This window comes from Aptenodytes forsteri, unplaced genomic scaffold (assembly GCF_000699145.1).
Source record: "Aptenodytes forsteri isolate BGI_AS27 unplaced genomic scaffold, ASM69914v1 Scaffold69, whole genome shotgun sequence".
Taxonomy (NCBI): Eukaryota; Metazoa; Chordata; class Aves; order Sphenisciformes; family Spheniscidae; genus Aptenodytes; species Aptenodytes forsteri.
Genome location: NW_008795885.1, coordinates 147,414 through 168,860, shown reverse-complemented (window position 1 = coordinate 168,860; position 21,447 = coordinate 147,414).

The following is a 21,447-nucleotide window of genomic DNA, read 5'->3' as shown; positions in this document are numbered from 1 at the left end:
AATGATTCTTCAGCTAAAACCACATGACCTGAAGAAATGACAGAATCATTATTACTTCTTTTTAACTTTGCCTAATCATGTACAAAGAGTGATAACATTCACAGACTGAATTCAGAATAACCTGAGAACCTCTTTCAGGTTCAGCAGGAGAATTCAGTTTTTCCACAAAGCCTTTTTAGGCTTTGAACAAGACAACATTCAAAGACACAATTTTCAGAGTGTATCTTCCATGGATTGTGCTCAATGGCTATTTTCTGTAATATTTTTTATAAAAGAGAGTTTTCCAGAAAGGGAAATGGCATGCTGATGTGTGTGCAGGCAATATAGCGTTCCCTGAGTACAATTTGAACTTGAGTCCACAAAACAGTTATCTCCATTTGTTTCTGTTAAAATCTGCACATATGGCCAGATACAGAGTTCTGGAAATTAATCTGACGGCTACGTAATATGTTACCTTTGTATCCTAAGAAGTAGATTGCAAACCAATAGAGGTTCAGTCAGAAGGAATAGACTCTGCTTAAAACAGAGTATGATACTGGATTTATGAGATCTGGTTTAGTATTCACTAGAATTTTGGAACATATTTTCACTTGACAAATTACCAAGGTATGTACCTGAGAAAAAGACTAGTTAGTTAAATGTAGTCACCTACTAGCTTGAATAAGCATGTGGACGTTACCATTTCAAAAAAGTTATTATTGTTAAGCATACTTAACTTCAGCTTATTCAATGGGAAGTTTACACTGTACTGAAAACAGTTCCTAAGCCTTTTACACCAAGATTGGTATAATTGTATGTGTTTAAAATCAAAGTGTGACTGTGGTCAGCAAAGTGACTATACAAAAATGGCACCTTCCAACAGCCTTACTCCTGGTCTGTATTGAGGCATAGTTGCTTTTCCTTCTTCTATTTTTCTGTGATTAAAATATATTTTTTACCACTTTTAATTTCTGGTAGTTGTGTAGAATCAACACAGCTGTGGGAGAATGAGCTAGATACTTTTCCATTTAAATAAGATAAGCAGATTTATTAGCTAACCTCTGATTCTTTAATCTTTATTATCTGTGATATGGTGTGATCAGAAAAAAAGCAGCTTTACTTTTAGAACACAGGTTAGGTTTTCAGGACTGGCTGCATTGAAGCCCCTCAAAAGAATAAATGCAATATACAAAATCTAAGAGACAATGAAAAACACAGCCTTCATTACGCTATAGTTACAGCCACTTAAAAGCCATATTTTAAGCATTTTCCCATGTAAAGTCCATTGAAAAAAATCACTAGTATTTGATACCTTGAGTGCTTGATTACTGGACTCATCTAAAATATTCTTTTGATTCAATACACCCGTAATATTTCATATATTCTTACAAATCTCGGAAACAACGACCCAAGAAGAATGGAATTAAGATTTCATTTTTCTAACCTTTTAAGATTTCACTTTCTACTTGAGAAAAGTCAGATCACTTACTGAAATATCCCAGATAATTTCAAAACATTCTGGAGAATAGACGTTGACATTAAGAGGACTTGACTATATAAAACATTTAAAATAATATCATCTACAAAGAGGAATGAACCAGTATTTTGGCAGTCTTTTCAAGAAACACAACAAAACCAAATGTAACCAAAAAAAGGCTAAGAATAATACTTATTAGTTGTCTATAAGATAAGAGCTGGTAAAAAAGGGCATTTGATTTACATGGCAGGAATACCTTAAGCATTGATAAAGAATGCAAACAAGGAAACTAGCTGCAGTTCCTTTCTGGAACCAATGACTAGTCATTTAGCTTTACACGTCTTTGTTTTACATTTCGAGAGAAGCTGAGCAAAAGACCAGTGCTAATAGACACTGCGCTGCGAAATGGAGTGATCTAACAGCTGAATACCTAAGCAGACCTGCCAGGCTGTATAGCATTAAATTACATCTGGGCAAATGAATACCCAATTGACAGTGCTGTACACATAAAATGGCCTGGAAACAAACAATTTGCAAACGACATACAAGATTTGCCCTGAGACAGATAGAGACTAAAAGAAACAGGATCTAAACCTGTTTATATCCTGAATAGCGTGCACAAAACTATGTCATATAGACAGGTTGAGACAGGATGGCTGAAAAACCATTAGACTTCAGTAATGATACCCCTTTCTTCATGATACTATACACTGATAGCTTGGTTTCTGTTCCCAGACTAGCTACTCTCCCCAATAATATAATAGGCAAACTTCCCTGTCTGCAACAGTATCTCTACAGAGATAATAGTTCTTACACATCTTTGTAAAAAGCTTTCATACCTTCTGATGAAAAATTATGTACATGCTAGGTATTACATTTATTAATTGAATTACGGTGAATAAACACACACATTGGCCAGGAGAGTTGGTTATTAACCATCAGACCACTTCTGCTTGCCTGCTTTGTGCTATGGTATGTAGAAGATGATACTCTTGAGTGTGTGTGCCTGTGAATATATGTGTGAGAGAGAGGGACAGAAAGAAAAAGGCAGAATGACTATGCACATAATAGATCTCAATGAAAACAAGAGCTAAATCAATCTGGGTTGCCAAGAAACCTAATATTCTATTATGATCAAAATAATGCCAAAGGAAATAGAGAGGTCAAGCAGCAGCAGCAAAAAATTCATCATCAGTCAGGGTATGAAGATCAAAAATAAACTCTTAAGAATATTGTTCCACAGTGCAGAGGACAGGGTCCAGCCTGAGAGGAAGCCAAGAGACCTTCTTTGAGAGATATTGCCACATTTGCAATGTGTTACAATCACTAAAATAAAAAAAGAATGATGATTGAACATTAAATGGCAACATGCTGGATCTTCTATTGGTAACAGATTCTTTTCTTAAAAACTGGACTGATAATTGTTTTACTTTGTGGCATTATTAAGAAGTTCTCCACCATCAAAGAAAGATTAACAATGTGAGAACCCAGAGGGATTAGAGAATCAAGAAAAACTGTAAGTGTTTAGACCAAAGATTTGGCAAAACATAATAGTGCCCTGAGGTGTTGGAGCACAAAATGCCAAAAGTATTTGTAGCTTGAGAGTTGTGACAGGCTCAGGATTTGGAATTACAGAATTGTTAGTGTTGGCAGCTTCATTAGAGGGCAGCTGACTCACAATGATCTTAATTTTGTTCTCAAAGTGGGATGTGAACAGTTCACAAAGTTCTGTTGATGGAGGAAGAGCCAGATTAGACAGCTTCCCTGCAATAAAAAGTTACAAGAGAGTAGGGCAGTCTGCCCGTTCAGCAATTAAGTTGGAATAATAAGCAGATCTGGCTTGTTTCAAAACATCTCTGTACACATTTATATGGTCCAAACTTGTAAGTGTACATGCAGTCAAGAAGTTCTCAAACAGCATTTAACTTGCAGCCCAGAACATTCACTTTTGAGTACATCTGCCAAAAAGAAGTCTACAGAAGTGGTATGCCTTTTAGGACATTATGAGGGTGGTTCAACTATTATATATTTAGGAGAAAATCTGGAACTTCCTGAAGCAACCAGTAGCATAACAGGAAGCTGCTTTTGTCTGGCAGACAATTATGTTCAGTTAAAAATGAATAGAAAGGTAAGGTATCACAAACCTTATTTAAGTTTTACTCAGACTTTATTCCATTAAGATTTTTTTTCATTTGGCCAAGAATAAATGGTAGGAACAAGTGAAAAGAAATAGTGGCAATTAGCACAATTTTTATCTACAAAGCCTCTTATCAATATCACTAACATAGCAGATGGCTATCCTCCAGATGAAAAAACCAAGTCAGTGAAAAAAATACGTCTTGATCCTACATGAAGTATGGGCTTAGACTTCATATATAAAAATATATTCTTTGAAATCAATGGAACAAATGTCATGCGAACTGCTAAATATATGTGCAGTATTTGGGGGGCTTTTGTTATTTGTCCCAGGACACAAACATAATTGTTACAGAACAGAACTAGGACACTGGAATCTCCCATTCCCACTGCCTCTGCCTTTTACAGCCAACTGCAGATAGAGATTGCACTGTCACATTGCATTCCCAGCAGCTGAAGAACAGATGACTTTATAAAGCACTGTCCACACCTCTGGCACTTCTGAGGTGACAGAACAGCTTTATTTATATTGTTTTCCTTCAAGTGGGCTGTCTCAAAAGTTGCTTAACTGATGTTAGCAGAGTGTTAAACTTTAAAGATAAAAGGGATGAGAATTATGAAGTACAAGGGAAAAATCAGACATGCTGTAAGAGTATCTGAAATGAGCTCAATAATAAGGTATGTGTGTGTGGAATAACAAAAAAGTTAACCTGCCCTACAGAAGACATGGAGAGAAGGTTCCTGCACCATACGGGAAGCAGGCTAGTGCCTAGACAAGAAACATGAGCAGGAAAAAAGTTAGTGCAATGCCTTAAAATGATACCAGTGCTGATAGTGTAGGACTGAGGCAGACTGACAACACAGGAAAATGGATTTACTTTATTCCATGGCTGCCTCTTCTATGACGTGTCTGTCCCAAACACTCGTGATCTCAACTGATCTTTCAGGGAGTCCCACAAAGACAGACGATTTGATTTAGACTACAGAAAGCCTTGGAGGCATGTTCTGTAGAGGAATTCTGTGCTGTCAGAGGACAGAATGTACAACCTGTAACTTTAACAGTCACAGTGATTTTGATTCTGTGCTTCAGCTATAGCCCTATTTCTATCGTGGTATTGAAATAATCAGAAAGCTTAAACCTGGAAAACAAATTCAAACAGCAATCCATACACCATCATAAGACGTATCAAAAATTGTTCCAACGCAGTAACAGTGCCCCTCTGTCACAAGGAACACAAGTCTGGGAGGCAAGATCCAAGAGTCCTAGATATTCTTCAGCTATCCCTGCTTGTTGTATGAAGTATGTGGTGTGTACATGCAATAACAATTCACAGTGAACTAGTGACATTCATTTAGAAAGGATGGAGCACAAAGACCACAGCTTCATCTAAAAGCCTGAGAAAAACTGTGCAGTGGTCCTATCCAATTGCAACTGGTAGTAGCCACAGTACTGCAGCATTCAGACTGTTTATTTTACGAATTTCACAGTGGAAAGTCATTCAGTGGAAAGTGGTCCAGAAGTGAATCCATTTCCTTTGCCTGTGCCCTTAAATTTGATGAATAGAGCCTTTGGTAAAGCTACTGAAAGTCCTATTCGTGGCAGCTAGATCACGGAGTACAATGTTGTTCTTGGAGCTAACTCTGAGAACGGGACATTTAAGATTTGGGGGTTTAACTACATATTGCAAAATCTTTCCTAAATTGCCTCCATATTCATATAGGTTTTGCCTTGTTTCTCTTTCGCTTTTTCCATATTAATTACTAGCAGAGAATTCTTCAGTTACTTCTGCATGATGAAGAAGAGGATAACATGTTGCTGTTTGTTCTATTTTAGGAAACTGAGCAATTTGCTTCACCCTCACTGGCTTCAATGTTTATTTTTGTAAGATTAAAGACAGAGTGCATATGGCAGTAATTCTGGTATTTCTTCTTGTGGATGAATCATACAGAACAGTCAGACACATTGGGAAATCATATTACTGTGTATTTTATCATCAGAAAGAGTTGTAAGCATAAGTGATAGAAGTTCAAACTCAGTAAAAACAGGAGGTTACAGAATCATGGAACATCTGAGGTTGGAAGAGGCAGCTGGAGGTCATCTGGTCCAACCCCCTTCTCAAGCAGGGACACCTACAGCCAGTTGCCCAGGAATGTGTCCAGGCGGCTGTGGAATACCTCCAAGGATGGAGACTCCACCACCTCCCTGGGCAACCTGTGCCAGCGCTCGGTCATCCTCACAGTGACAGAGTGTTTCCTGATGTTCAGAGGGAGTCTCCTGTGTGTCAGTTTCTGCCCATTGCCTCTGGTCCTGTCACGGGGCACCATTGAAAAGACCCTGGCTCCGTCCTCTTTGCACTCTGTCAGGTGTTTATATACATTGGTGAGATCCCCCTGAGCCTTCTCTTCTCCAGGCTGAACAGTCCCAGCTCTTTCAGCCTTTCTTCATAGGAGAGATGCTCCAGTCCCTTCATTGTCTTCATGGCTTTTCGCTGGACTCTCTCTAGTATGTCCATGTCTCTTGTACTGGGGAGTCCTGAACTGGGGTCCAATCATCCACTCCAGCATTAAAACTGCATTAAACAAAAACTTCTAAAATTAAAATTATGCCAAATAGTAGCTGGTTTTCCTGATTTGGTATGTTAATTAATAATAGAAATTAATAATGTAACTTTCAGTGATGCTACAGGGAAGAGTTCCGAGGAAAAAAGCAGAGCAACAAGAAAGCTGTTAGCAAGAATTGCGCGTGTGTGAGCACGGCTGCATGCTTTAGCTCAACTACCTGAATGTTTTGATCAAAACAAAACCAACAGCATCATTTACCACCTAGATAACTCTTAACCTTTTTGTCTCAGTCCTCAGTTGTGTGAGGAAGAGGAATTCACTCATATTCCATTCAAAAAGCCCACTGCAGTCAGCCCCATTCTGTAGGCCTTACAAGACACCAGAAGTGGTACAAAAGCAGACAAAAGGAAGCTGGCAACAGCACAGGAGTGATATGTGGGCAAGTCATCACCAGAATCTACACCAAATCCTGAGAGGAACTGTGTTGTTGAATTAGTCAATTGTATTTGCAATGCTTTGGAAAGAAAAATACAAAAGCATTTACGTATCTGTTGAGTGGAAAGGAAATAGGTACAGAAAGGTCCTATAGACTATGAGATCCTAGAATTGAGTCTGTCCTAGATAGCTACCTGCTATTTTTCAGAGTGCATCTACATGTTCTGTTTAATCTTACATAATCGCAGGCATCTCTCACTGTCCCACTTTTCTACTCTGTGTCTTTCCTTCACCAATGTAAAACTGGATCTATTAATTATGAGGTTTTAGAGTGAGCTGTTCTGGTTCACTGATCCACCAGATAACTAATCTACAAAAAAGAAGGGTGTATTTTCTATCAGATCAGCAGGTTTATCTGACTCACTACATAGCTCTATGATTATTTCACATGATATAAAGGATCGGATAGGGCTTGCCACTTGTGATGCACAGGAAGAGAGAAGAAAGAATGGGATCACCTCTTTTTGGCAACAGCCCCCAATTAAGTCAGATTATATGCAACACAAAAGGGCATCCTCACAGTGCAATAAATAAAGTTTCTGAATCTGGCTCTTCCTGTTGCACCCATGAGGACTCCCATCAATTTGGTTTTTTTTATACCACATCACAGACCCTGCCTCCCCACAGTCAGACTTCTCGCTGATAGTAGCATCTCATGGGCTATGTGCTAGGCCCTGTACCATCTCTGGTTCTTGCACACATATCAGTTCCCCTTTTCAATGACTGGGGAAAAGGCCTGGAAGAAAAGCAGATTAAGGATTGTAGACTATGAAACAACAAAAAATATTGTGTAGCTCCAGTTACAGAGAAAGAGGATAATCTTCTCATCAGTGTTATTCATTGCCTAATCCTCAATAACATACAGTAACATGCAGGGGCTTAATGTAAAATGGGGGCTAGTATTATCAGTAGTGAGTACTCAGACTTGCTACCTTTTCCTCTCCGATTCTATCTACTGCAGAGATCTTCTGTTGAAAAGTTTTCTGAGTACTTATGAGTAAACACAAAAGGTCTTGATCCAATGCCCCTTCCCCTGAAATTCAACAGGAAATGCTCCTTTGATGCCCTTTGGATGTAATGCTATAATGACAGCTTCATAACTGCAGGTATGTTAAAGTTACATGTTGGGCTGATGAAACCATGAAAACTTTTGGGAACTCTCGTCTTGCCGAATAATCATGGTTCTTGGCCTGTAGACATTACATTCAGGAAGGGAAAAAGGGGTCAGTAAAAGCAGCTGAACTCCAAAAACATCTCCCTCTCTACAGTACTCATCTCTCAGGCTACTGTTCTGCACGCTGAGAGAAGTGCAAGATAGCTCTGTTACTATTTTTTAGGTGTCTCTTGACTGGCAACTTCTGAAACGTCTACTTCAGTCCTTCTGCAGAAAAAAATCCTTTGGTCTCCAAAGAGTATTCTAGTCTAATCAAAGTGATTTCTCCCTATTTTTCTATATTTTTCTCAAAGTCCAATATTGCTATTCCTGTTTCCTATGTGGTTGAACCAAGGCAGGAAAATGGAATGAAATAAAAATTAAAATAATGGAAATATGCAATCTATAACTACATTCACTAAAAAGGTTATGCCTACATGATTCATATCAATAATTCTTGAAAATAAAAAGCATATTTATCCTTGAAACTTTTTGAACCTGTTTCTTCCTAAAACAAAGTACCTCAGCTGCATCCTATCAACTAGAATTTGAGTAAAGACTGCATTTTATGTCATCCCTTCTGAGACTTACGCCTTTCAGAGTCAATGGTAGTAGCCACTAGGGCTATATGTTGTCATTGGGAAATTTTAATAACACTTTTATTTTGCCTTCAAGTGAAAAAGGAAACAGAAGGCAGGACTAAAAAGATGTATTTCTGAGTGTAATTTGGCCTTGTTCTTATTACTTTTTTCAGTCTATCTTTTTATTTTTGTGCTATTGGGATTTCTTGGGGGAAAAAAGGCATACAAAATAAACATGAACTGTTTGTCTTTTCACTGATTCTTCTCTTCATAATTGTACCCTTATTTCCAGGATAAACTAGAGTAAGTCTGTTCTCCAAGTCCTATTGAATTTACCACACTGATCATGAGATGGGGCTAAAAGCAATGTGTAGTCTCTAAGTACAGAAGATTTCATGTAGTTGAATATAATCTTTCCTGGTGGTGTGGTGATACTAGTCTGAACGAGATCGCCATGCAGCTCTTGACATCAGACTTCTACTCCTGATTTAAGGCCTTCTGAAGCCAATGGCAGCTTTGATGACACCTGAAGTCAGGCCAGGCATTCACCACTTCTGGTAGCCCACTCGCTCTACTCCCATGTGCATTTTCTGGCTACTTTTTTTAGACAATTTCTTTCAGAGTTTCTTGCACCACTTTCCAGACTGGTACATAAAATTCCAAGGCTGTTTTGAAAGCCAAATCCTCAAAATACCAAACTCTCTTTTCAACTGCCAATATTTTTATGAGATAAATGGAACTGCCACTGCAGCTTCTGAGCTTTTATAAGTAGTTAGGTCTGGGTCAGAGATGGCTGTGACAGTGTGCGAAGCCTTTTTCTGCTCCTTAGTCACAGAGTCCTCTTAGATGGATTATACTCATTTCTCCTGCTCCAGGACTGGCAGCTGCCAACAACTAGGGTCTGCTACCCTTTGAAGTTTGTAGGGATAATGTTCCTAATAAAACAGCAAACAGCTCATGATCTATAGCTATCTATAATCATATATGATAATTTCTCAGTTCCCTGAGAAGGGAGCTGTAGCTGCATTCTTTGGAAAGACACTGGAGTATCTAAAAGACTTCTTCTTCCCTCCCGAAGCCAATTCTGAAAAACACTTCCTTGGGAAGCTGAGTTCTGTTAAAAACAATTCCATTATTCTGAAATACGATGCTTTCCAAACACATCTGTTATTCAGAAAACAAAATACAGATAATTTGCAACTGGTTAGTGGACTACAATTTTAGAATCAAGCAAGTAATTTAACTAATCTCAACTATTTATCCAGAATCCTGAGCATGTGCTCAGTCTTACAGCCATTACCCGCATGATATTACCAACAACACATGATATTACTGACAGCAGCTGGGATTACTCATGCCAGAAGCTTGCTTCCCACCCCCCACCCTGCCCCCAAGGCATCACTTTAGCTTCCGTAGCTTCAAATGCCTGGGAAGATCCTTTGAAAATATACTTTCTATTAAATTTGCTTGTTTTGCTGACATTACTGCTAGGTAGATACAGGAAGGCAACATTAGTAGGTAACAAAAGCACAGGTTTAGGGAAGGACAACTGCTTTCTACCTGATTCAACTCACTCAGACAATTCATGACTTTGAAGATGATCCTGTTGGAAAAGTAGATGCAAAGCTGGATAGGGGCTCAGTGACTGATGGGCTCCTAACAGCCTCAGCCAGCCAGCTTCAACGGAAGCAGCTGAGATTTGTTCAAGATCTCAACAAAATTCACTGTTTGCTTTATCAGGTCCTGGCCCAGCAGGGAGAGACAAAGTTTCCAGGCAAGCTAAATGTTAAATAAGGCATTAGTAGATACTGATGCTACCTGGTTATCCAATTTCAGACAGGATGCCAAGGCTTCATAGAGTGACACAGAGGTCTGTATACTGCTGGAAACAGTATCTCAGACAGGTAGTCAAAGCATCATCTCACAGCACAATTAGACCTTGCTGTGATTCAGGATGAGCTAGTTGCACTTGATTTCTTGTCAGCATCCTGATGTCTTAATAGTGGAGGCAATAGCATCCACTGGAAGATAGCAACGCTGTTGTCGTCGTACTGCTGGAAGCTGCTGCAGTGAGGACTTGTCACTTACTCTCCCAATGGTAACCTTTGAAAAATACAGATGAGGCCTGCAACTGAGCCACTGATCTCTGTGTAGCAATGAGGTAGTGACATAAGTCATTGTGCAGGCAGATGAGCTAAAACTTTTTGTAAATCTCTGAAAAAGTCAGTGGGAAGGGAAGGAAGGGAAAGGAAACCTGAAGCCTTAACTTCATATTTGTCCCAGCTTGCCACAGTATGAACTTGTGCCTGTCTTCTTAGCTGTCCCTCACAGAACCTATTCCTCAGATGAGGCCTGCAACTGAGCCACTGATCTCTGTGTAGCAATGAGGTAGTGACATAAGTCATTGTGCAGGCAGATGAGCTAAAACTTTTTGTAAATCTCTGAAAAAGTCAGTGGGAAGGGAAGGAAGGGAAAGGAAACCTGAAGCCTTAACTTCATATTTGTCCCAGCTTGCCACAGTATGAACTTGTGCCTGTCTTCTTAGCTGTCCCTCACAGATGACCTATTCCTGTCCCAGCTTGCCACAGTATGAACTTGTGCCTGTCTTCTTAGCTGTCCCTCACAGATGACCTATTCCTGTCCCAGCTTTCACAGAGGAGTTCTTTCTAATGAATGGATCTGAAAGCCACGGTCATCTTACTTTCCTCTAGAAATCAAGATTGGGACACCTGACAATTTTACTCATTCAGGTCACGGCTAAAATACGACGTGTGATAGTATCTGTAGTCATGCAGACCTATTCTAGGTCTGAAGGAAGAAGCATGAATCACGCCTCTATCTTTGAATTGGTAAGAGGTTCAGACACAACTACGGATAAGCTTCATTTAATCAGATCATAGCTGTGAAATGTCTCTTCTACCACTCAGGCCTTCTGGCAGAAAAGACCACATGTGTACACTCTTAGTCTCACTAGAAAAACGCCCTTAGCCAAGTTGATCCTTACAGGCTGCCAAATGTACGAATCCTACACTACCAAATGTAAAAATCCTACTCAGACAGAAAATGCAATTAATGGGGAAGCATCACAGACAGAAGACAGAGAGAAGAGAAGGTCAGCCAACAAGGACACCCCTGCTGGAAGGCTTCACCAACGCGCTGCTCATGTGCTCTTGAGTATCCCGCTTTGACAGAGGCAAACACCACCTTGTAAGAGCTGAGTTTACACTGATGCTAAAGAGGCAGAAAAAAAGATCCAAGTTCTAATTTACATTTCAAACACTCATTTTGCTTTTCTAAATGGTTTGAATCTAACTTCCTAATGACATTATAATTTATGAACCATGTCATTAAAAGACAACACTTTAGCTGTGGATGACATTGTTTATCCTCTAGGGGAACATTTGCTGCATTAGACATAATATACATAGCCAATGTGTTTATGAAATGAGTACCAATTTTGTCTTCACGTTCAAGAAGATTTACTGGTTCAAATTTACAGATTGATGTCCTAAGTGTGAAAACAGTAGTTTGCACGTCACATGATAGATCAGTCTGCTTTTATAGCAATGTATGAGCACAACAGTTGTGAATAAACTCCGGATTTACAACACTACTGAGGTCTTCTACAAAGGGATACATATAAAGCTGTCACTTCCCTGGCTATGCTGTCTGAAGTTAGAGAATTTTGACACAGAACATTCCTAAATCTAAGAAAGTGCTGGCTTTTCTGTTAACTGGGAGAGAGACAGGGCATAGCCCCAAAAAGGAAAAAGCTTTCCTGGAACCAAATTTTAAGTATTCACTGTAATCCCTTGCCTTCAGCAGCAGCCACAACTGGCAATCTTAGGGGTGACTTTTTTCTCACTTGTCAGGTTGATGGAAGGAAAGATGTGAAGGAAAAGATCTGTAAAAAGTGAGTTCCCTAGAAGCCTGCAGTGCCAATGAAATCATAAGAATGCTAATATTTAAAGAAGCCTGAACATTTTGGAACAGAGCAGTACATGGACTTTATCAATCTGATGTTTTAATGAGGAGAAAAATGCCACCAGCAGTTTGCCAAGCCAAAATTTCTCTATTTCTAAGAATACCATTGACATATCCCTAGATACAATCAGAGAAACATCTGCTCTGTTTCTAGTCTGCTGCTGCTTCTGCTAGAAACCAGGGCCATATTTTAAGTTATGTAGAAACTGACATAAAAATAAGTCAGCTTCCAGGTAGCATTTGTGGGATTTGATTTAAATCCACCAAAGTCTACTTTGAACTGAAAAACAATAATCAGTGTAAGGCTTTTGGGCCTCTAATGAGGATTATCTAGAATTTAATGGATTAAATAATATAAACAGGCTTCTGTAATCTGTTTCACCATCCAAATCATTACTTTGTCAACCAAAACTCTGTGAGATGTGCCATCCAAAACATTATGTAATTAAGGTATGCTTCCAGACATAGAGAAAATATGGCATCCAGCAAAGTATAAGCAATCTAAAGACTGAAGAAATAGCAAATGTTTCAATGGTGTTACAACTACACTAAGCATTTCAGCATATGAAACACAATGTGAAGTCATATCTCTGAAAGCATTTCCCAGTAAAATGATACTAACACATCTGATCCTTGAGCTATTTATCCCAGGTTCCTTTGCTCGCTATCACAAATTTTATTCCTTTTCATAGAATCATAGAACAGTTTGGGTTGGAAGGGACCTCTAAAGGTCATCTAGTCCAACCCCCTGCCATGAGCAGGGACATCTTCAGCTAGATCAGAGACACGCTCTGTTTATTCAGACCAATTTAAATTTCCCAGACTGTTCCCACTTTTTCAGACATGTTACAGTGCTTCATATCAATGGGTGATAAAACCAAAAACCGGTAAAACATTTGATGGCAATGTACGAAGAACAAATACTTACAGTTAAGGCTTAGCAGTCTTGCTTCACAGGAAATACAGAGAACACAAATGGCAAGTGGAAAACATGTCATCAGCATCAGTTTCCGATGAATTAAATATTGAGAAGTGACAGCAGTATGAGCAAATTGTCATTCCAGACAATTGCATTCCATGCATTATGTATATTCTATGTATTTTGTAAGAAGTTCTTGCTTTAAAATGCTTTGTGTAGTCTTCAGGGCTTAGGGGGGTTGCTGACACTTGGAAAAAATCTTTAAAACACTACTCTTTTCCACTAGCTTAACCCTGTGGAGTCTAAAAACAATACTGAAAAGGTCCCCAATAGCTAAAAGCTCCTTTCCCAAAAGTGAACAAGGTCTTTAAAATCCCCAGCTTTTCATGTCAGGCCTCTTGGTTCCTCTTTTGATAATGGGAATTCAATGCTGAGATCCTTCAGGCACCTCTGAACATCTGACTTGTAAATATAAAGGTGTATTGGGTCTGGCTTCTTTTCTCCCCGCAGTCCTGCTGAGGGGGGGAGGATAGAGCAGCTTTAAAATCCCCAGCTTTTCATGTCAGGCCTCTTGGTTCCTCTTTTGATAATGGGAATTCAATGCTGAGATCCTTCAGGCACCTCTGAACATCTGACTTGTAAATATAAAGGTGTATTGGGTCTGGCTTCTTTTCTCCCCGCAGTCCTGCTGAGGAGGGGAGTGACAGAGCAGCTCGGTGGGCACCTGGCGTCCAGCTAAGGCCAACCCACCACAAAAGGTCCCACTGCCATCAGTGCAGCTCTCCAAAACTGAGAATCAGAATTATTTCCAAATTATCTAGAATTCCTTTCTCAAAAATAACACACTCGCATTACCAGTCATTACCAGCACTACAAAAAACCCTATGATGAAATATAGGGGTGACTGCTGTTACAAGTTACTGGGCACAAAATGTAGAATTTACAAAGCACTCTAGAGTAGGATTTTTATAAAATAAATCACTCAGAATAGGGAGAATCAACTTAGAATAGATAATAGAGAGGGAAAGAAGAATAGCTTCAATGGCATTCATTTGAATGTTGCAAAACCCACACAAACACCACTAAAATGTCAATACATGCAGAGTTATTGTGTCATGCTAGTCAGGATACTGCTTTTTTTTCAAATGCGAGAAACCGTCATACTTTCCTAGATACTGTGACATAGAAATTCTTAATGAGGACCACTGTACAGGACTTTACATATGACTGACTGTAACACTGTTCAAACAAAAGATACTAAGGGAAAACACCAACTATATATACTGGCCTACAGCTGAGCACTTACTGCTCATCTTGTAAGCAGCACTAGTGGCCCTTCCTAGATCCTTATGTAATCCTGGCAGAGTTCCTTTAGCTACTGCACACATTTAATGTACAAAAATTTATACAAAATGATTTCACATGCACAAAGGATCACGGTATATATTTCTCAGAAATTTGATCTCTAATTGGCAACATCTCCAGGAACAATTATTACAGCTCTAATAAAATATTTTCTTTAATTCAGTGTATATTGTCATAATGACCTGAAACATGCAACAAATAGGGTGGTATCTAAGTCAAGTGCATGCAGGCAACTGCATATGCGTAAGTATGAAATCTCTTTCAAAGTTAAAAGGAAATATGCAAGTGAAGAACTGGCCCCAAATCTTTGTGGGTAGCTTAAGGTATATTTCTTACCTAGTGTACTCTGTAAGATAGTAAATGAATTCATCTTTTCAGTAACACTGCATCTTACTGATTAGAAACCTACTAGACAGATGGGGTCCTTGATCAGACAGTACTTTTAGCATGGTAATAACAATGCTGAACTTCAGGGACACTAAAATTACACATATCTGTTTTCTCTGTATCTTCTAAGCCATATTTCCTGTACTTCTGTCAGCACAGCAGGCTCCAGAGTGAGTTGAAGAGAGAAATATCATTTATCCTCACCTTTCACTCGTCTTGAAACAAACCACCAACATATTTTTGTTCATTTAAAACCATCTTTGAAGCAGCCTTCTCCCTGGTTCTAGATACTCAGGTCTTTTCTAAAATTATCACTTTTCACATAAAAGCTCTCTAAAGATCTGACCACTTTCTTTATGACTCATAAAGGAAAAACTCTTGTACTTGTCATTGTCACTTTCTTCTTGACCAGCTGCAAGCCCCACTTTTCCTCTTGACCACTACAATATTCTCTGGTATTTGGAAGGTGGGGACCAATCCCATTCACATGCCTTCTCAATGCTGAGTATGTTAGTTGTCTTCTGAGTGTTACTTCCGAGTTGCTATTTACCACCTAAACAATTAATGAGCTTTCTCTGTTTCACTCTTCCTGTTTCCTTCTTCCCCTACCTTCCCCTTGCTCAAAAAAACCCCCAACAACTATATTAGTAATAACTAAAAATCTCACATGAAAAGAGCAAAGCGGGATCAATTCTTCACCATAGTCATGTGATGGCATGTTGCTTCACAACTTTTTCAACTTTCCATTTGCATTTTTAAGGAAGGAATTCTCTCCTCTTTTCTCTTAAGAGCCCAGAGCCACAGGCTGTATATCCTGATTTGCACCTCTGGGCATTATCACGCTAGAAGTATCGATTACTGGAACTTAAAGTTATTTACAACAGCATACTTTTCAAACACCTATGTACTTACCTTTAGATGTGAGTAGTTCCATGGAAGAGAGACCACAGCCATAGTTAAGGGATGAGCAAAAGTGTCTGGAGAACTAGAATCTTCATTGTAAGTAATAATCAGAGAAAGAAAAAAACACATAAATTTAAGATGCTATGAAGTTTTAGCTTTTTTAGCTGTTTTAGCTTTTTTTGCCTTGAAAACAAAGAAATCTGACTGTATGCTTCCTTACAGCTAGGCTTTAGTGCTAGTTTTTTTCTTTTCCCCTAAGGAATCTTATGCAACTGCAGATGTTACGAAAAACAGAATTCAAATGAATGACTATGTGCTAAATGCTCACTGCAGTGAGATGTGCAATTACAGATAGCTCTGATATCCTGTAAACAAATGTGCTCAAAGCAAAAATGGTTCTGGCTCCAGCTGCACCATTTTGAAAACACATTGCTGGTATCACCTAAATAGATGCTTTGACCATTAGAGTGGAAAGGGTGACACTTCAAATTGTGTTTGGATACAAAATTTAAAAAGCTTAAAAACTATTCACCAAAAGGAAGACACTTATCCGGAGCATAGGACACATTTATTTTGCATAAGTGCACCAGATGACAGGACAAGTCTAAGCCATTTTACAAGTGATTTAATAGAAGAGACAGCACATATGATACACTCCATCTTTCTGAAGTCACATAAAGGAAAAGACAAAAAAACACAAACAAAACTCCCCATAAACCTCTTTCTTCATTATTCATGAAGGCCATATATAGTGACTTATAATTTGTGGACCTTAAGTTGGTTTTTTTAACTGTGGTCTCTCAGAATTATATGCAAGCACAATGGCCCTGATATTTTATAACTTTTAACCATTTTATAATTCAGACAATGTATAAGATGAAGCAGTGTCACTTCTTAGTCTTTATGGGATAAAAGTTTGGATTTAAACATATGACTTTACTCTGCCAGTGATACATTAAAAACCCAAGACAAGTAATACAGTGGCATTGTAAAACAATGTGGACAAAGACCAAGCCTGGGAAAGATGACACACTTTCAGTGATTCAGGTTTGAGAATCAAAAACCCATTTCAAGGTGAGGAAATAAAAATAAAAACTCAGTTATAGCAGCCTTACAGAACACAGTGCTTACTCCAAGTTTTATCCCGGCAGCTGTCAAGCAGTTAACACTGATGGAAGTGCCTATAGAATCATAAAGCATTATTATTACGTATATCATGCCCAGAATTCTTTTTACCTGTATAACATGATATACTAGAGCAGTTTGGATATGAAATATTTCTATATCACTGCAATAAATCATAGCTCACTAAAATGCCATAGTGCTGAAAGGAAGTGCTAGAGTTACTGCCAATGTTAGTACTACTAGAAATCAAAATCTTTCAGATGCTACACGCTTAATATATCTCTCTTCTGCACCCATTTTAAATTGTAAAGAGCCCATCAGAAGCAATGAAACACCTCATTACAGATACTATTACTTAAACTGAAGATTGTCAAACAGTAGCAAATTATTCTTTTAAAGGCTTGATTACTTCAGAAGACAACAAGCACCAAAATAACGCATGTCTGCTAGCTCTAAAATGCAAAATGTCCTGTGCACCATATTACAAACACAAGATAGTTTGAACACATTCTTTTAATGGGCTATGTAATTTTTCTCACAATAGCCTCACGTCACTTGATCAATTTAAAAAAGAAAAAAAGCAAGAAATGACAAAATGTGCTTATCTGTAACTTCTACTCACATTTAAGGATAAAGGTAATATTTCAACTAAAAACTACACAGCCAGATGACGCCTGCTCTAATATTTGACCCATGTGGAAAGATTGAAGGAATTGGGGTTGTTTAGTCTACAGAAAAGAAAACTGAGGGGAGAAATGATAACAGTCTTCAAATCAGCTGCACTAAAGAGGTGAACAAATTGTTCATGGCTAGGGAGGATGGAACAGGAAAGAATGGTCTTCTGTTGTAGACCCTCTCCTGATTTTGCATTTTTTTTTAATATAGAGAAACTGTCCCTGTGCAAAGCCACAGTGAATTCAGTGTAGTTCTTAGCAGACTGTATTCAGTTTGCCTGTGTAAAGAGTTTGCGGAGACCTCCAAGATCTTCAAGATAGTTATGAATAATTAAAGCAGAAAAATAAAGAAGTTGTAACAGATTTTTAGATATTATTCCCTAGTTTTATTGTAAGGATTTCTTTCTTTTCATAGTTAGTACAAAGCCTACTGTTTGTCTGGCTTTTGTGTACTTTCAGTTTGATGGTCACGACATCAAATTCCTACAGAAAGGATGTACTTCTTGCAGTGTCAGGAAGAGATTTTCCATCTAAAATTGAGTTTTCATTGAACGTATTAAGTTTCTGCCTCTTTTTGACATCTCCTCTTTAAACATTGTTTTATCTTCTTCCAAGAATTATTTAGCAGCACCACCAATGTGCATAAACTTTCCAAGATAATGTAAACCAGATCCTGCCTCATCTTGCTGTTTTTAAATCTCTTCAGTGTTACTAACCACTGATTTCATTCTTCCTGCCTCAAACTGCCATCTTGTACATGGATGAAACATATTTACACTTCAATAAACAGGGAAGTCATCCTTGCAAACACCAACATTTTTATTGAGAGGGAGTGAAAGGGAACTCCGGGGAGTACTGTGGATAGTATCGTTCAGCATACCTACACCGACTAGGCCCTTCTGTATTAAGGAGTATTAACTTAAGGAGCTGCCCAGCCAGACCATGTTTTCTTGTCTTCCCAGCTCATTGCTTGTTCCTCTGCACCTCATGATTTGAACCAGTGTACTACTCTGACTGAGCTGCTCTGGGAAAATACAGTCTCATCAGCCAGTGTTCGTCTTCTTTCAGATTCAAGACTTAGAATTAGTTACGGCTCCACCTTTTGCTATATTTCTGTCAACATTCACCTTGTGACTCGCATGCATCTGGAGTATCAAAAATGCTCTGCCCCACATAGGGCTCTTCTCACTCACTCCAAACCTAAAAATATTACCTTCAGAGTGATGAAGAATTTTAACATGCCCTCATACATGCTCCAAGAGGAACCTTTATCCATTTTCATCCTATTCCTCTGAACATCCCACAGTCTGTAACATTTCTTGTTTAGTGTAAGCGTAATGACTACAACTTCAGAGCGGACAAATACTGAACAGGTAGCTGTAATAAAGGTAGATTCTAGTGATAAAGAGTGATGGAAATGGTAAGTTTTCACCTTCTGGATTTTAACTATTGAGGTTTTTGTGATTAGGTACATCTGTGGGCTGCAAAAGGTTTCTGTGAGTATTAGTTAAAATCCCTAACTGTTTTCTAACATATTTTTACAATAATACAGTCCTTCTAAAGTTTATACCCAAGTACTACAACAAATCAGTGTATTTTTGGGTTTTGTTATATTTCTGCAGTAAATCTTAACTCCAGAGCTAGTAAACACCATTATTATGTGGTGATGCAATGCAAGGAAGGCAGCTGAATCATAATTTTAAATTCTCAGTACCTTATCAAACTGGTAGAGAAAATAAACACACACTCAGTTTACTCTTAAGTAAACTCTCATACTCCCATGCTTGCTGAAAGTGCACTGACATATCGAAGAATCTAGCATAACAGACTGTAATATTTTGAGCCTGCATTGATATTTAAAGAAGAATATGAGTGTGAAATATAGCAACCACTGACAACGGGATCAAAGAAGCACTTTAACCACTTGTACACACATGAACTAGTTTTGTTTCAGCACTAAGACAAACAGATCTAATTAGCTACAGGGAAACTGGGTAAATGTCTTGAAATGAACCTAAAGCCCCATAGCCCCCAGTGCTGACAGTGAGTGAGTTCCCCATGGGCAGGGCTGCAGTAAAGCCCTCAGTTTTACAAAATGCCAGCACGTAAGTCAGGTGCCAAAGCTAAGCCCTAGATTAGTCCAGGGGTTCTTTGACTGAGGAGCTACAACCACAGATATTTTATACCTCTTGAGGAAAGGGGATCTATTTGTGTCAGTCATCAATTAAGCAGGATGATCATTTGGTGTTTCTGCTCATGTGCTATGTAATGTGGAATCAGTAACCATCACTCTCTGCTGTGCCTGGGAAATGAGTTTTTACTACAGTCGCCTGATGAGAAATCTCGTCGTGCTCAGATGCAGTAGTGTAGGCAGCATGTGGGGCAGAATGGAAAACAGCAGAAAAGTGACATCCCCTGCGAAAAACAGTCTATGACCAATCTATAGTGAAAGGTGTGCATTTGGGTATGTCTATCATACATTTTAGTTTGGATCAAGAGTGCACTTTTGAAGTGGATCCTCCAACACCCCCAATTACTGTGCTTTGGTTCTCAATGCAGAGAGGTCTTGCCATACACAAACTAGATTCCTATCAGATGAAACTAAACCAGAAGATGTGTTCAGGAGGATGGCCAGCACTCTTCAACTGATAGTGGGCATTTTGTCAGCTGGACAGACCACCTGAAAAGCACACAGCACAGATACCAACTTTTCAGCACCAACTATTGTGTCTACTACTTGCTAACTGAGGCACAGTCTCAAGCTGAGAGATTCAGCGGCAATGACAGTGTAGATGTGGCAGTGCAGAGCTTATTCTCCCTAAGCCACTCCACCTGAGCTCTGGGCTGGCTTTGCAACCAGCACCAAACCACACACCTCTGCGTAGGTGCTACGCCATATACCCAGAAACACAGTGCTGCTGAATTTAATCCTGAGTGTGTTTACATAAGCCACTGTCAGCCTCCTGCTTGCAGTATATCAGTACCTACTAATTATTTTTCTTTCATATGCTGGCACTTGGGAGGCCACAAATTTCACTGTTAGAATTTGCAAATTTTCTAGGGACTGTAGCAGCAACACCGTTTGGGACAGGTGCCAACGATTTTTGAGTAGAGAAGGTAACAGGTCAGTGTCAAAGGTAATGTAATTTGCTAGACTGGGATCCCTCTTTCCTGTCTTGGTAGGCAATGGCTTGGGAAAGACATTTGCGTTTGATGAATTCGTTTGGTGCAGCTCCTTATTGTTCAAAGCCAGGGGTGCTGACACGGGTGCCAAGAAGCGCACCTCTACTGCTAACACAAAGGAAACTAGAAGTACTGCAAGTGCCTTACAGGCTTGTGTTTCTCCTCAGCACATTAAATACCCCAAAGATCCACTTTCAAAATCCCCTCAACATACACTATTTTGGCTACTTCACCCACTCGTGGGACCTTCAAGGAACCCTCCCGTGCACACGGACTGGCTGAAGTCAAAAGCAGGGCTACTTAGCCCCTTACAGGTAACTCCAGCTCCTGTTTGGGGAGGCTGAGCCCCCGAGGAAGCCACACGGCTTCCCGCGCCTCCCATAAGGAACTGGCACCACGACCCCCCGGCATTTGTAACCACCCCAAACCCAGCCAGAGGTCCGGGGCTCCCCCTCGCAGCCCCCCGTACCCAAGAAGTAGGAAAACCCGCTCGGAAGAAAGCCGCGGGGTCTGAAAGCAGGCGG